Source organism: Notamacropus eugenii, chromosome 5 (genome assembly GCF_028372415.1).
Source record: "Notamacropus eugenii isolate mMacEug1 chromosome 5, mMacEug1.pri_v2, whole genome shotgun sequence".
NCBI lineage: Eukaryota > Metazoa > Chordata > Mammalia > Diprotodontia > Macropodidae > Notamacropus > Notamacropus eugenii.
Genome location: NC_092876.1, coordinates 217,302,317 through 217,317,260, shown reverse-complemented (window position 1 = coordinate 217,317,260; position 14,944 = coordinate 217,302,317). Strand labels below are relative to the sequence as shown.

General features: G+C 36.3%; 1 protein-coding gene across 5 annotated transcripts in view; it reads left to right on the top strand.

Moving 5' to 3' along the window:
• The window catches only part of CCDC148 (coiled-coil domain containing 148), a 300,035-nt gene that overhangs the window by 119,973 nt on the left and 165,118 nt on the right, over nucleotides 1–14,944 (top strand). The gene's annotated exons all lie outside the window — the stretch shown is intronic.

Here is a 14,944-nt window from a genome sequence, read left to right as displayed (position 1 = left end):
GCAGTAAGGACCTACTTTGTCAAGGAGGTCACACCTTGGCAGAGGGGAGAAAGCCCTTACTGCTTCTGAGTTATATAGTTATCACCGAAAGACAAAATAATCACTGTCCTAAAGGGAAACAGGTGGATGCAAGATATACCATTATGTAATGAACTATAATTTATATGAGGAAGCAGAAAGTAACTCGAAAAGGAGGTAAGTTGATAAGTAGAAGGAACAAAGGATAGTAGATGAATAGCCTTAATATTTTATTAAGATCTATGAAAAACCAAAAGATTTAGAGTAGCATGCTTAACCTTGGACTTGTAAATTTGGGTTTTAAAAAATATTCAGATAACTATTTTAAATAACTGGTTTCCTTTGTAATCATTTGTATTTTATGTTATGCCTTTAAACCATTATTATGAGAAAGGGTTCAAGTCCAGAACTAGGAAAGAGAAGTGTCATGGATTTCAAGGAAGAAGGTAAATAGTTAAATGTCAAAAATTGTTGAAAGATCATGGAGACTAGGATTGAGAAAAGGTCATCAGATTTTGTGGTTAAGAGGTCACTGGCAATCTTTAAGAAAGCTGTTTCAGTAGAGTGGGGCTATGGAAAGCTAGATTGCAAGGGACTATATTGATACTCTTTCTAGAAGTTTAGCAGTGATAACAATTGAAATGGGATGACACTTGGAGGAGCTTGAAGGATCAAGAGAAGTTTTTTCTTTTTTTATTATTATGTTTTTAAGGCCAGCTGATACCTGATCTTTTTTTTTGTAGATAGCAGGAAAGATGCCAATAGATTTGAATAGACTGCCCATTTATCTACAAGGACCATTACCTGGTATATCAACACCAGACTGTCAGAGGGGTTTATGGCACACAAAGACTGAGAACCTTAGGAATGTCTACAAGCATGTTGAGTTGATCTTTTATGGAGCATTTTGGGAAAGATGAATAAGAAAGACAGCATAAAATGGCATGGATACATTATGATCTGCCTTAGAAGAAATACCTGAGTGATCATGAATTCATTAAAATAAGCATTATGCATCTAATCAGAAAATGAGAGAATCTCAGAGAAGTGACCTTAGAGGCCATCCAATCTAGTCAATATCTGAGCAATAAATACCTCTACAAAAAATACCTTTATATGATCTTCTAACTTTTGCTGAAGTTCTTAAGTGAGGATTAATACACTACTTTTGAAGACAGATCATTCCACTACTGGATGTTCTGATTGTTGAGTGGTGTTTCCCTATGGCAAGTCAAAATTTATCTTAGCATAATTTCTACTCATCACTTCTAGTTCTTCCCTCTCAGGCCATCCAGACAAGTTCAATCCCTCTTTCACATGGAAGCCTTTTAAATACTGAGACAGCTATCACATTTCCTGTAAGTCTTCTCTAGGTTAAAGATTCCTAGTTCCTTCAATATAATATGAAAGTAACCAGAGACTCTACCATCCCAGTTGTCATCCTCTGGACACTCACCAGCTTATCAATATCCTTCCTAAGATGTAGCACCCAGAAGTGAATGTAATATTCCACATGTGATTAACAAGGGCATATTACAGTGGATCTATCACGGTCCTTAAAAACAAATATAAATTGTCACTAGATAAGTTCTCTGAGTAAAAGCTGATGTTCATTCTCTTAAAATTTAAGCAAATAGTTGGATTAATTTCTATACCTCATTAAAAGCATTGCTTGATCATATGCAATTTTTTTCTGTTCTTTGTGCAGGAAAATGTTCATGTTTGTTGATTGTCAAGTTGTAATAAAACATTATTAAAAAATAAAATGCTTAAGTAAATGTTCCAGGTATCATAGGTATTGATAAGAACCATGACAAATTAAGATTGGAGTTGTAGTGAAGCAGGCAATAAGGAAGAAGGTGCTGAGGAGCAGTACTATTTCTAACCAAACCCCTCAATAAAAGAAAAGTTTTTGCTTCCATTGAGAAAGCTGATCCCATTTGTAAAGAGCTCCTCCTCTCCATTATTCCACACATCAAATACTCTTTGCATTTTAACCCTTACTTTAGTCTCTAAAAATGAATTTGGAAGTTCTTGACAAAGCTAATTCATCTATTTGTGCCTTTGATCCCATTTCCTTTCAATTTATTAAGAAACTTGCCCCAGTGATCATTCCCTTCCCTCCATCCCTTATCTTTTAGATAAACAGGCAGTCTCTCCCAATCTGAAGGCCTTTGTCCTGCTATCATAAAAAAATCTCAGGTCTCACCTGGCCTTAAAAAACCAACAACTTCTCTTATTCCTTTGATCCTCTCATATTATTATCCCTTATCTATCACTTTCACTGTTAAACTCCTAGAAAGAGTAATCTAGTTAGTCTGACCTTTTCTCAGTCCTCGGTCTGAAAACTTTCAACAAATTTTGACATTTAAACTAATCATCCCTTGACTTCAATGGCACTTGTCCTCATTCTCTTACCTATCTGGCTACCCTTTATTAGTCACTGTTGGGGCTAATCATTAATTTTCTATTCCTTAAGTGTAAGCATATACCCCAAGATTCTGTCGTGGGTCATTTTCTCTCTAATTAATCTCCCTCAGTGATACCTGCTTCTGTGGGTTCTCTTATAATTCTCATGTTTATGTATCTAGCAGCATTCTCTCTCATGAATTCTAGTCCCATATATCGAATTGTCTGCTGGACATCTGCTAGATGTCCCATTTGCAATTCAAAGTCAATGAGTCTAAAAAGCAATTAATTTTCTTCTTTCCTAAACCTACCTCTACTCCCAATATCCTTATTGGTAGGTAGTCCCACCATTCTTCTGGTCACTACAGTTCATCATCTAGGAGTAATCGTTTGTTCCTTCCTGTCTCCTGCACTGCATATCCCATAAATTGCCAAGAATTATCCTTCCACAACCTATGTCCAGTCTATCCCCTCCCACTCTCTTCACACATAATAACCAGTTTAATTAAGGCCCTGGGGACCGCTTGCCTGCACTACTGCCTTAACCTCCTAATTGGTGTCTCGGATTCCTGCCTGTTCCTTTTCTAATTTATCTCTGCCCAAATGCCTAAATACTCTTCCTAAGGTATAGACCTAACCAGGTCATCATTTTAATGAAAAACTTACAGTGGTTCCCTAGTATTTCTCAGGGGTAGCTAGTGGTACAGTGGACAGAGCACTGGGCCTGGAGTCAGCGAGATTCCTATTCCTGAGTTCAAATCCAGTTCCTGTTGCTTACTAGCTATGTGACCCTGGGCCAGTCACTTAACCCTGTTACATGCCTCAGTTTTTTCATCTGTCAAATGACCCTGGGAAGGAACTAGCAAACCACTCCAGCGTCTTTGCACACAGACAGTAAATGTCTGAAGCCAGATTAGAACTCAATTCTTCCTGACTTGAGGCCTGTCACTTTATCTACTGTACCATCTAGCTGCCTGTGCACATAGCTTGCTCTGGATATACAGTTATCCCTGCCACACTGTGACCTTTCCTATTGTGGTCTCAGTGTATTGTGGGTCAGCATAAGAAATAAAATGGGACATTTGGGGGAGTTTTGCAGAAGCCACGGATGACATGCAAAGCCCAGCAGATGACACAAGAAAAGTTTAGAAACTCAGAGATGCATAAAATATATGTATAGTATTGAATAATATCAGCATATTTTATCTTTAGTACTATAATAATTCAGAGTTCTTCTCTGGTGTGAAGGGAAGGCAAAAAATTTGACTCCTATTTTCCAGATGGGCTTGGGAAGTGGGGGGCGCATGGCCCCCCTAACCTCAGTGACGTGAAAGGGATAGTTGTGTTTTCGCGTGTTGTTTCCTCCATTAGACGGTGGACTCCTCTGTATCCCCAGGGCTTAGCACACTGCCTGGCACATCTGTAAGAGCTTCATAAAGGTTCACTGCATTGAACTGAACTCAATGACGTCCCCTTTCTGCATTTGTCTAGTCCGTCCCCTATACCTAGAATGCACTTGCTGCTCCTCATCTCTGCCTTTAAGAACCTGTGTCTTCTATCAAATACAAGCTGTGTTTGTTTCATGGTGTAGTGTTTAAGATGAGGTGTTAAGAGAAGATAATTAAGATACTTGATAGATATCTTGCCATTGCTTTAGAGGAATGGGGATTAGGCATATGTTATAATATCCAGATTAAAGAAATACAGTTCAAATGTAATCAGGAAGCCAGTGTTTAAAGCAACATCCCTTAATGGTTTTCTGCCAGAGAGATGTGCCGACTGACTTCACAACTTTTGAGACAGGATGCTAGCGTATTAGTATATAAATGGGAAGGAAGCAAAGACCTTTCACTCACCTCCATATAATCATTTTCTCCTCCAATTTTGAATGGCTACAATTATTGGAAAATTTCCCCTTAAACTGAGTCCAAACCTGTCTCCATGTGAACATCAACTATCAGTTCACCAGCCACCATATAAAGAAATATCATGGAACTTAGCCACCCCCTCCCCCAAATTCTAAAACACAATATGTTTGAAAAATAGTACCTTGTAAAGACATGTTTTGTAACTTGTTTCCTAGTCTATAAAAACAGGGGAAACAAAACCAACTATTTCTTTGTACTGGTATGAAGAAAAGTTTAATTACCAATCACTGGAGACTTTGAAATTTTAACTACCACGTAAATACGTAGTAATGCTACCACAGTCCCATTACAAGTACTTATTAAAAAGTTCTAAACAAATAGCTAGAAGAAGAAAGATTTTTCCCCCTCATGGTTCAAATTAATTTGGGGGACTTTAACCAAACATATCCAATTTTATGTTCTGTATGGCAAATAATATGTTATCTATGTTATTAATATTAATCATAATATTTTATATTAATGACATGTTACCCTTCAAAGCATTAGAGTATAGCTACAAGTTAACAAGGCTTTGAGAAACTCATCTTCTTTGCACAACTGATTTGATATTTAAAACAGGTATTATAGTTCTTCACATGTCAAGATTTGACAAACTTCCTCATGGAAAATGTATTCCCTAAACATTTACTCTACTCTTTGCTGAGCTACAAATCTTTTATTATTTTGCTAACAAATCCTGTCTATTATTTAGTAACATGACCTGACATATGCCAATTGTCCCATACACTAAATCTACCAGGCAGTGGTGTTTCAGTTTTCTTGGATCTGACTTATTGAAACTAAATCTTATTTCATATACACTGAAGAATTAAAAAAAAAAAAAGCCCAAGCCTCTCATGAATAACTCTGACCTCTCCCACCCTGTAGTGTTCTCAGGTGCCAGACTCTTTGGGTCTTGAAAGTGTCGGCTGGTGTGCTCAAGTGCCACTAAATTTCTAATCACCCGAAATAGCTGCACCAAAGTGTTAATGTTGCAATTAACAATAGATTTTTGAACTAGAAACCTAGAACTAATGTGTTTAGATTCATCTGTCACAATTCATCTGCTAAAACATCTTTTGGAAGTAATGTGCAAACTTAGGATTCACTATTACTAGTTGGTAATAAATAGCAATTTACATACACTTATGAATTTGAGCTCTATTTTCGTTCTGTTTATGTTCATTGCTTACATCAAATCAAAATGATCCTTTCAGTATTTCATAAGGATTTACTTGGTACGACTGTTTCTTAAATAAGGAATCAGTATTTGTCTTTCTCCTGATATTCAGTCCTCAAGCCATTTTTTAAGAAAATGACATGTTTGCAAGAAAGATGCAATATAAATTTAAGAAAAAATGAAATGAGTACTAAAATCAGCTTTTATTAGTTTATAAATCTTTGTAAAAAATGAGAACCCAAGACATTTCAATGTGATTGTGACTATGGCAAGGAGAAGAACCAATTGAATGCTGCTATTTATCTAAGATTTGAATAGAAAATCCCTCAAAATCTGGATATAGTATATATGCAAAGAGGCAAATAAAGATGCGATATACAGGAAACTTCCTAACAATTAAAATTATTCCCAATTTGGGCTTCCTCAGGAGACGGTGAGTGGATTCCCCTGCACTGGAGACCTTCAACTGAAAGCTGGATGGTCACTTACAAGTATGTTGTAGACAAGGTTCTTGTTCAGACTATAAGTTGGATGAGATGACCTCTTGGCTCCCTTCCAATTCTCAAATGGCCTCTCAGGAATCATCCAACGCTGATTCTGAGATTTTTTTTATTTAATCTTCATAATGATTCCATGAGGTAAATAACAAAATTAATAGTGTTTCAATTTTTCAAATGAAGGCTGAATAAGGCTCAGGGAATTTGAAGTGTCTCTTCCTAGGTCAAATAGCTGGTTAGAGGAAGACCTGTCTTCTCCTTCCATTGCTCTTTTACAGTCATGCTGTGCAAATAAGGGAGCATTTTCAACAGAATATTCAGCTCCTAATTGAGAGCTATTGTACTATTGTATAATATCAAACAGTAGGGGATGAAATGCTAGATTCTTGGAGTCAAGAAGACCTGAGTTCAAATCCTCCCTCAAATACTTATCAGTGTGTGACCATGGGAAAGTCACCTAGCCTCTCTTCACTTCAGTTTCTTCATTTGTAAGCTGGGGATAATAGTGGCATCTACATTATAGGATTGTCACGAGGATGAAATGAGATAATATGTGTAAAATGTTTTGCAAACTTTATAGCACAATATGAAGGATAGCTTTTATTGTATCTTTGATTGTAAAAAGTTAAATTTTTAAAAGGGTGTGGGAAGTCCTACAAAAATTTGTGATTCTCCAACCCCTTTAATATTTCGTTATAACAAATATAATTTAGTATTTCTTTAGGAAACAGTAAATCAATAGTAATTTGAATTATTGCAGAATTTAGTGCTTATCAAACCAGGAAATATAAAAACCCTGAAGCAATTAGACATTTTCATGGATTTAGTTATTGTAAGAAGCAGGTACCAGAGGAAGACAAAAAAGGAGAAAATGGCCCCCAAATAGGTATACAGACATCTATGGGGAACTTAACAGTTACTCATATCTCTGACACATGCTAACTCTGTAGTCATAGTCAGAAACATACTATCTATCTAGATATTTGGAGGCTATCTTAATAGTAGATGAGATTTAACTTTATGTTCTTTAGGAATGTTCTGATGAAGGAGTGTAAGGGACAGCTGTGTGGGCTTGTGTACTGGGTTGGGCAACTGATAGTTTATGTCTATGAGACACTGAATGTGATCATTGGAAGATCTAAGAGTCTGCAGCTGTTCTGGGGTGCCCTTCCCCCAGACTGATGACTCCATGCTCATAGCTGGCCAAAACTAGAAAAGAACTGGAGACAGCATATGGCCAAACCCTGAAGCCTTTACACAACTCTTTAGTTGCCATTCTTAAGAAAAACATGCCACCACCCAGAAATTAAAAGTTCCACTGTTTTAACTTGCTGTGACCCCCAACCAGTAAGTCTTTTCTCCTTTCCTATTTTTATCTTCTATTTAACAAGCAGCAACAGTAATACATATTGTACAAGCATTTGTTTATTTCATCACCACCAGGATACAAAAGAATGAACAGCCACCTTACTGTCTCTGATCCTGGCTTTTACTCCTTTCATCTTGCTATTTACAACAGACCCTATTCTTTTCTTTAGAGCAAGGGAACAATCAAGTTTATTATGAAATCAGTGTCTAAAGCCATTTTAAAAATTCATCTTGCTGTAATTTAAGATATATTAGGTATCCATAAAAAATAGTGGCTAACAATATGATACTAAATTTGAATGTGTTTTTTTTAAAAATTCTGATGACATCCAATTATAACAAGACCAAAGTCTATAGCACTTTGATCCAAAGTACAATCTGTCCTTGTTTCTATCTTCAGAACATTTTTTTTTGAGGAATCTAAGTCACTTGCTGAATTCCCATGGATCCATTTTGATCTCTTTAAACAACTACCCTTTTTTCCTCCCCAGCAGAATTGTTTCTCTTTGTGTCTATAGAATCCCATTCTTGAGAGCTTCCTATCCATCCTGGTCTTGCTTCTCTTGTTGAATCTTTGTCCATGGGTTCCTTGTATCTTTGTTGAACTCTTTCAAAATCTATTCTTTTCAAATTTAATTTGCCTGCCATATTATTCCCAAGTCTTTTTTCCCTCCTCTATTACAAGCTGTAAGTTGGAATGTTCACTTTTTTCAAGGTTCCTATCACTTCCACCTCAGCAGCTAGTTCCTCTTAAATGCTGAGACAGTTCTAGAAAAGAATTTTTTCTTGTTTATTGTTCTACCTACTTTAAAACTGTTTTTGAGGCAAATCAAGAAATCATTAGCTATTTGATTTTGGCAGAGAGAAAGAATTAAAACAAATGTTTAGATAATTGAAATCTCCCATCACTACTGCATCTTGCCTGCTATGCTTGTTTTCTGTTCCCTACACTCCTCATCAATTTTCTCTTTCTGTCTTATTGTTGTGTTTGTCCTTCATTCTCGAAGAGGACCATAACATGAGGATGATGATATGACTTGCAACTGACTTTGATTTGAGTAAGGGAGGGCTGTGAAAGGTCACCAACCTCACTTTCTTCTCCTGAGCCATCTGAGTCCAATGGCCTGATAATCATCAGGAAGACTGGAGATGGTCTAGAATACAAAGTAAGACCCTGGCCCTTTCAGGTTGAGGGCTTATTACATTCTCATTTTGAATGAGATACACCCATTCAATGAATAGGCTTCTTTAAATAGTTCTTCAAGGGATGGCCCCTTTAATATATAAAAAAATTAAACTGGGAAGGGAAGACCCTCAGGATTCCTGGGTAAAAGAGAAACAATTATTATTTAGTAATTACATTCACTCTGTGTTAGGTGGGTGGGGACTTGTTGTCCAGTCTATGAGCTCCAGAGTGAATTGGGTTTAAGGCTTGGTCTTTGAGCAAGAAATGTAGCCAGCAAACCCAAAGGAAAAAAAGGCAGTTTTTGTCCGTGGAGTGTAGCTTCCCCTGACTAGAACATCAGAGGAGTGGAGAGGAGAGAAGGGGAGGAGAGGGGAGGGGAGACAGGGGAGGGAAGGAGAGAGGAGAGGAGAGGAGCTGCAACTTATTCACAGGTTGTGTTTGTCCTCTGTCTGATTTTTTTCCTTGTTAATAGTGAATCATTAGTGAATAGGCATTTACACACAGTAAAAAAAGTGTTCATTGGATATACTACAAATAGAACTACTTTGTATATTACTCTGTGCCAGGAACTATGCTACATCCTATATCACTGTTATCTCATTAGATCTTTGTATGACAATCTCAAATTTAGCTTGCTTTTTATCTGTATTTTGCAGATAGGTTTATAGATATTGGAGACCACAGGCTCAGAATGGCTTCTCTCTTGTAAACTGTATGTCTCACCTACTACTCTTCTTACATTTTAGCTACTCTCCGTGGTATCTGTCTTGGCTGATATAATGGACATAGGCAGTTTTCTACCTTTCCCCTTTCCTTTCCTGAAGGAACTGGAGAAAATCACAAAAATGTACTAACTGGGTCTACTACCAATTTATATTATTGAATTTTAACTAGGAACCCACTGCAGCAAGACAGGTCTTTTACACCTCCTTAATTGATTAGATAGAGGAAAAAAATGGCGTGCCACTCTAGTATCTTGCCAAGAAAACCCCAGATGAACAACAAATTGGTTAGATATCTCATTCTCCATGGTGGCTGTTCCAAACCTTTTTTCTCATGGGTCTCCCTCCCCATCATCTAGCTTACTTCATACTTCACTGAAAAAAAATTGAAAGCTTCAGCTGAAACTCCCTTCCTTCTCAACTTACCTTAATCAGACACTTTCACCCACCATAACCTTTTTCTTGGATGAAGAAGTGGCCTTTCTCTTTGTTAAGGCCAATCATTCTACATGTACCTTTGGACCAATACCTTCCTGTCTTCTCCAGCAGATTCTTCCAACATCTAATATTCAGCTTCTTCCCACCTACTGACTTCTTTTCTGCTGCCTACAAATACACTCATGGCTTTTATTTTAAAAATTCTCACTTGATATGACCATTCCTGATATGTTTCCTATGTCTCTTTCCCCCTTCTCAGGTAACCTGATTGAAGAAGCTGTCTGTACTAATTGCCTTCACTCTCCTCCTCTCACATGCTTGTAGACATTCTGCAATATGGCTTCTGACCTCACTGAACTGCCCTCTCCAAAGATACCAGTCACCCCTTTATTGTCAGATCTAATGCCCTTTTCTCAATCCTTATCCTTTTGAGGTCTCTGCATCATTTGACATTGTTTATCGCCTTTCTCTCCTATATATACTCTCTTCTCTAGGTTTTCATGACATTGCTCTCTCATCCTACCTGTGTCTTCCTTCATAGTTTCCTTTGCTAAGTCTTCCTGTAAGATATTTTGCTCTCAACTTCAACGTCTTTCTGTTATATCACACTCACTCACTGGTTTGTATTATAGGCATTTGCATACTTGCCTTATTTTACCATTAGAATGTAAATTCCTTGAAGACCATGATCATAATTTGTCTTTGTGTTCCTACCAGTCCCTGTCCACAATGCTTTATACCTTGTATGAACTCAACATAGATTTGTTGAATTAAACTAAGATATAATATCCCATTAACATTGATGAGGCTGAATGCTTGCCTATAGAGTTAGGCATGCTGGTTTGGAGGCAATTTAAAACCACAAATACTCTGAAAGTAATAATATCTTGTATATTTATGCATCATTATCTTTAAATATACTTTTTGTTTTTATTCTCCATGTAACAAAACAATGACATAGGATTTGCATAATCATGGTCATTGGAAGGAGTTGTTGCAATATGGGGCTTCTAAAGTGAACATGGGAGACAAAAGTGGATATGCTCACCATTTGTAGCACATTTGTTTCAAAATGTGCAATTGAATGAATGTTATGCTATTTCATGGGTTTAAATTGTTTTAATGTCACCAAAATGGCATCTAATTAATACATGCAAGTAATATATAAAAATTCCCTGAGTGCCATAAAGTTCTCCTGTTCCTGCTGTTACATTTATTTATAGCAATATGTGGTGCTTAATGTTCTTTGATTTTAAAAGCATTTTATAGACATTTGCCACTTGCACTTTCTCTTTGGGAAAGCACTAATCTTACACCTCAATTTAATATGGCAGATTGTCAAAGCATTTAGAAGTAAATATCAAAGTTATTCTCTATTTACCAAAGGATTTAAGCTATTCCTGAAAATTTATGGGCAAACATGTTTGTAGCTGAATGGTATAATTTAAAAGAAGAAATTTGTTCTCAGCCTAATATGTGCCATCTTTTTTTTCTTCACAGTTTGTAATCAAATAGTGTGTGAATTCAAACTGTCTCTAAAGCTATGTGATTATAGAAACAGTTGTAAAGCATTAATGAGGAAATGGACTTGAGTATCCTTCCTTGTCTATTTTATATGGGGAAGTGGAACATTTAGATAGAGACACAGGATGACTCTCCCATCAAAATGTATCAACATTAATACAGATGAGGACAGACTCTTTGATAGCATATTGGTGAAATCTTATTTTGTCCAGGAAAGAGGAAGGGTGATTTCAAACCTACAGGGGTTCAGATATGCCTTTCTTCATGTTTAACTACTTCTCTGAAATACTCTATATTCAGAAGTTTTTGCCTGTCTGTCTATACATACAAAACTGATTTATACAGGTGCCAAGAGAGTCTGTGAATTCAATAAGTGGCAATTTTTCACATATCCTCCTTCTGCAACTGAATATTTGGGCATTTATGGGGCAGAGGTGTTAATATTTATAATGCCAAGGAGTAGAGCCCCCTTTCCTCCTCTTGTAGAAAACTTTTCAGCTTTTCCTTTCTCTTCTCCAATTTCTGGTCCATAGAATGTAAGGCCCCATAGTGGCAGTTTAGGGAAAAGCATTCCTTCTTCCTGAGGGACAAAAAAAAATCCTACTGTCCTGCTACTTACCAGGAAAATGATATGCTTCGTAGAAACTAGGGCACCTTGTAAGAGGACAGTGAAATTCCCATTAGTATTATTGAATGTTTTAATTTGCCTTCAATTATAAAAATGTTTTTGAGAATAATAGAAGGGTAATAAACCAAAGGTTTTTGATACCTTCAAATTATTCTATAGACAAAGAAGTAATAGCATATTTCTATCTTGAATAAAACATATGGAGCTTCTTTGTTTCTAATGATATTCCTTTGAATTTGTATTTGCTTGACCCAATTAATGAAATTTGAAGTTATTTTTGTTAAAATTGGGATGCAAACAAAATAGAACATGACACTGGAGTATAGCAAGAGCACTGGTCTGGAATTCAGGAGACTTAGGTTCTAATCCTGACTATGACATTGCAGTGTGTTCTTTGGCAAGTTATTTCTAAGCTGTGTGACCCTGGAAATCACAGAATAACAGAACTGTAGAATGGAAAGTCATTGGTAAATGGGGATAGTACTTGTACAATGTATTTTATATGGTCATTTTGAAGGGAACACTTTGTAGGTCTTAAAGCACTGTATACATGTGTGAGGACTTTTTAAAAAATATTTCTTCATATTATACAGTTTATTTCCATATGTAAAAGGAATCTGTACTATAATATACCCAACAAGTGGTCATCTAGCCTCTGCCTGAAGATCTCCCATGAGGGGAACCCAGTACCTCTCTAGGTAGCCTACCCTATTTGTTCACAACTCTAATTATTATTATGTTTTTCCTTATATTAAACCACAATTTACATCTTTGCAACTTATGTCTGTTGTTCATGATTCTATATTCTGAGGACAAGTGGAATGTTTAATCTTGAATGGAGCCAAAATGGTAAAAGAAAGGGAGGAACTCTCCTAAATTCTCCCCCAAATGCCTCCAAACAACTTTAAATAATGTCCCCAAACAAGTTCTGGAATAGCAGAACCCACAAATAAATGAGGTGAAATAATTTTCTAGCCCAAGACAACTTAGAAGGACTACAGGAAAGGTCTGTTGTATGGGGTGAGAGTGGGGTATGGTCTAGATCAGGCCAAACCCCAGAAAATCATCAGTAGGCCTTGCTCAATCAGTGACAGCAGTGGCAATTTCCAGACTTCTCAGTCAAAAGATCCTAAGGGGGTCAAACAACTGGAAAGAAGGAGCATATTGGGGACCGTTTTACTGGCACTGAGGACAGTACTCTGTTGCATTGCCCATACTTGGATCGGGGTTGCAGTCCCAGGGTGAAGAGGAGTACTAACACACCAGAACTTGTGGCAGTAGGGGAGCTGGGACCCTTAACACAGTTCTGAGTCATTCATAGACCAGAACACAGGCCAGGAGAGTAGGAAATACACCTCTCCTTAGATCACACCACCTTGGAAAAACTGAAAACTTATGGTCCTCAGAATTATCTCTGAAATTTGTTGCACAAAATATCTGAAGCTTGGGACAGTGCCCTCTCTACTCTGGAAGTAAAACCCCACGTTAGCATAGAGTTAAAAGTCAAGAAATAGTCTGAAAATGAGCAAACAACAGACACAGATCCTGATTATAGAAAGTTCCTCTGGTCACAAGGAAGATCAAAACACAGACTCAGAAGAAGATAACAAAGCCAAAGCTCCTGCACCCAAATTTCTAAGAAAAATATGAATTGGTCTCAGTCCATGGAAGAGCTCAAAAAAGATTTTAAAAATCAAGTAATAGAGGAGGAGGAAAAATTGGGAAAAGAAATGAGAGTGATGCAAAAAAATCATGAAAAAAGAGCCAATAGCTTGGTAAAGGAAAAAAAAAATTACTGAGGAAAATAACGCCTTAAAAAACAGAATAGGCCAAATTGTAAAAGAGGCACAAAAATCCAATGAAGAAAAGAATACCTTGAAAAGCAGAATTGACGAAATGGGAAAAGAGGTGCAAAAATTCACTAAAGAAAGCTTCCTAAAAAGTAGAAGTGTACAAATGGAAAAGGAGGTATGGAAAAAAAGATCCTTAAAAATTAGAATTGGGCAAGTGGAAGTTAATGACATGAGACGTTATGAAACAATCAAACAAAATCAAAAGGATGAATAAGTAAAAGAAAATGTGAAACATCTCATTGAAAAAACAACTGACATGAAACATAGATAAAGAATTTTTGGACTGTCTAAAAGCTATGATAATAAAAGGAGCCTAGACATCATCTTTCAAGAAATTATGAAGGAAAACTATTAACATAATTGATTATGTCAATAATACCTTAAAATTATATGATCATATTAATAGATTTAGGAAAAACTTTTGATAAAGTACACTCATTTCTATTAAAAGCACTTGGAAACGTAGGTATAAATGGATTTTTCCTTAAATTAATAAAAAGCATTCGTCTTAAACCATCAGCAAGCATTATTTGTAATGGAAATAAACTAGTTGCCTTCCCAGTAAGATCAGATGTGGAACAAGAATGTCCACTGTCACCAATATTATTCACTGTTTTATTGGAAATCCTAACAATAGCAATAAGAGAAGAAAAAGGAGGAAACAAAATAGGGAATGTGATAATAAGTCAACCTCCTTTTGTAGATGATATGATGACATGCTTGGAAAACCCCAAAGACTCAAGTAAAAAGTTAGTTGAAACATTGAATAATTTTAGTTAAGTAGTAAGAAATAAAGAAAATCAACATAAATCATTAATATTCCTATATATTACAAATACAATCCTGCAAGAGGAGGTCCCATTTAACAGAACTCAACAGTATAAAATACCTCAGAGTACACTTGCTGAAACAAACCTGGGAACTATATAAAAAAATAATAAAAGTAATTCATTATGTACCATCTAAACAGACCAATATGTGGGAGCACCATGAAAAAGACTTCCTGTATGGTTGTTATTTCTGAATTAACGAGTTCAAGGAAGGCTTATATGCATTTTTTTCCCTTAGGGGACCAAAATTAACACTATTGATTATCTTTTATTCTACCAACATTTTTCCAACCATTCAAGGTCAAGTAGAAAGAAGAACAAAGTAAAATACATAATTTTAGACTCAATTTTAATGGTATAAATTAAAATGGAGGACAGCCCAAT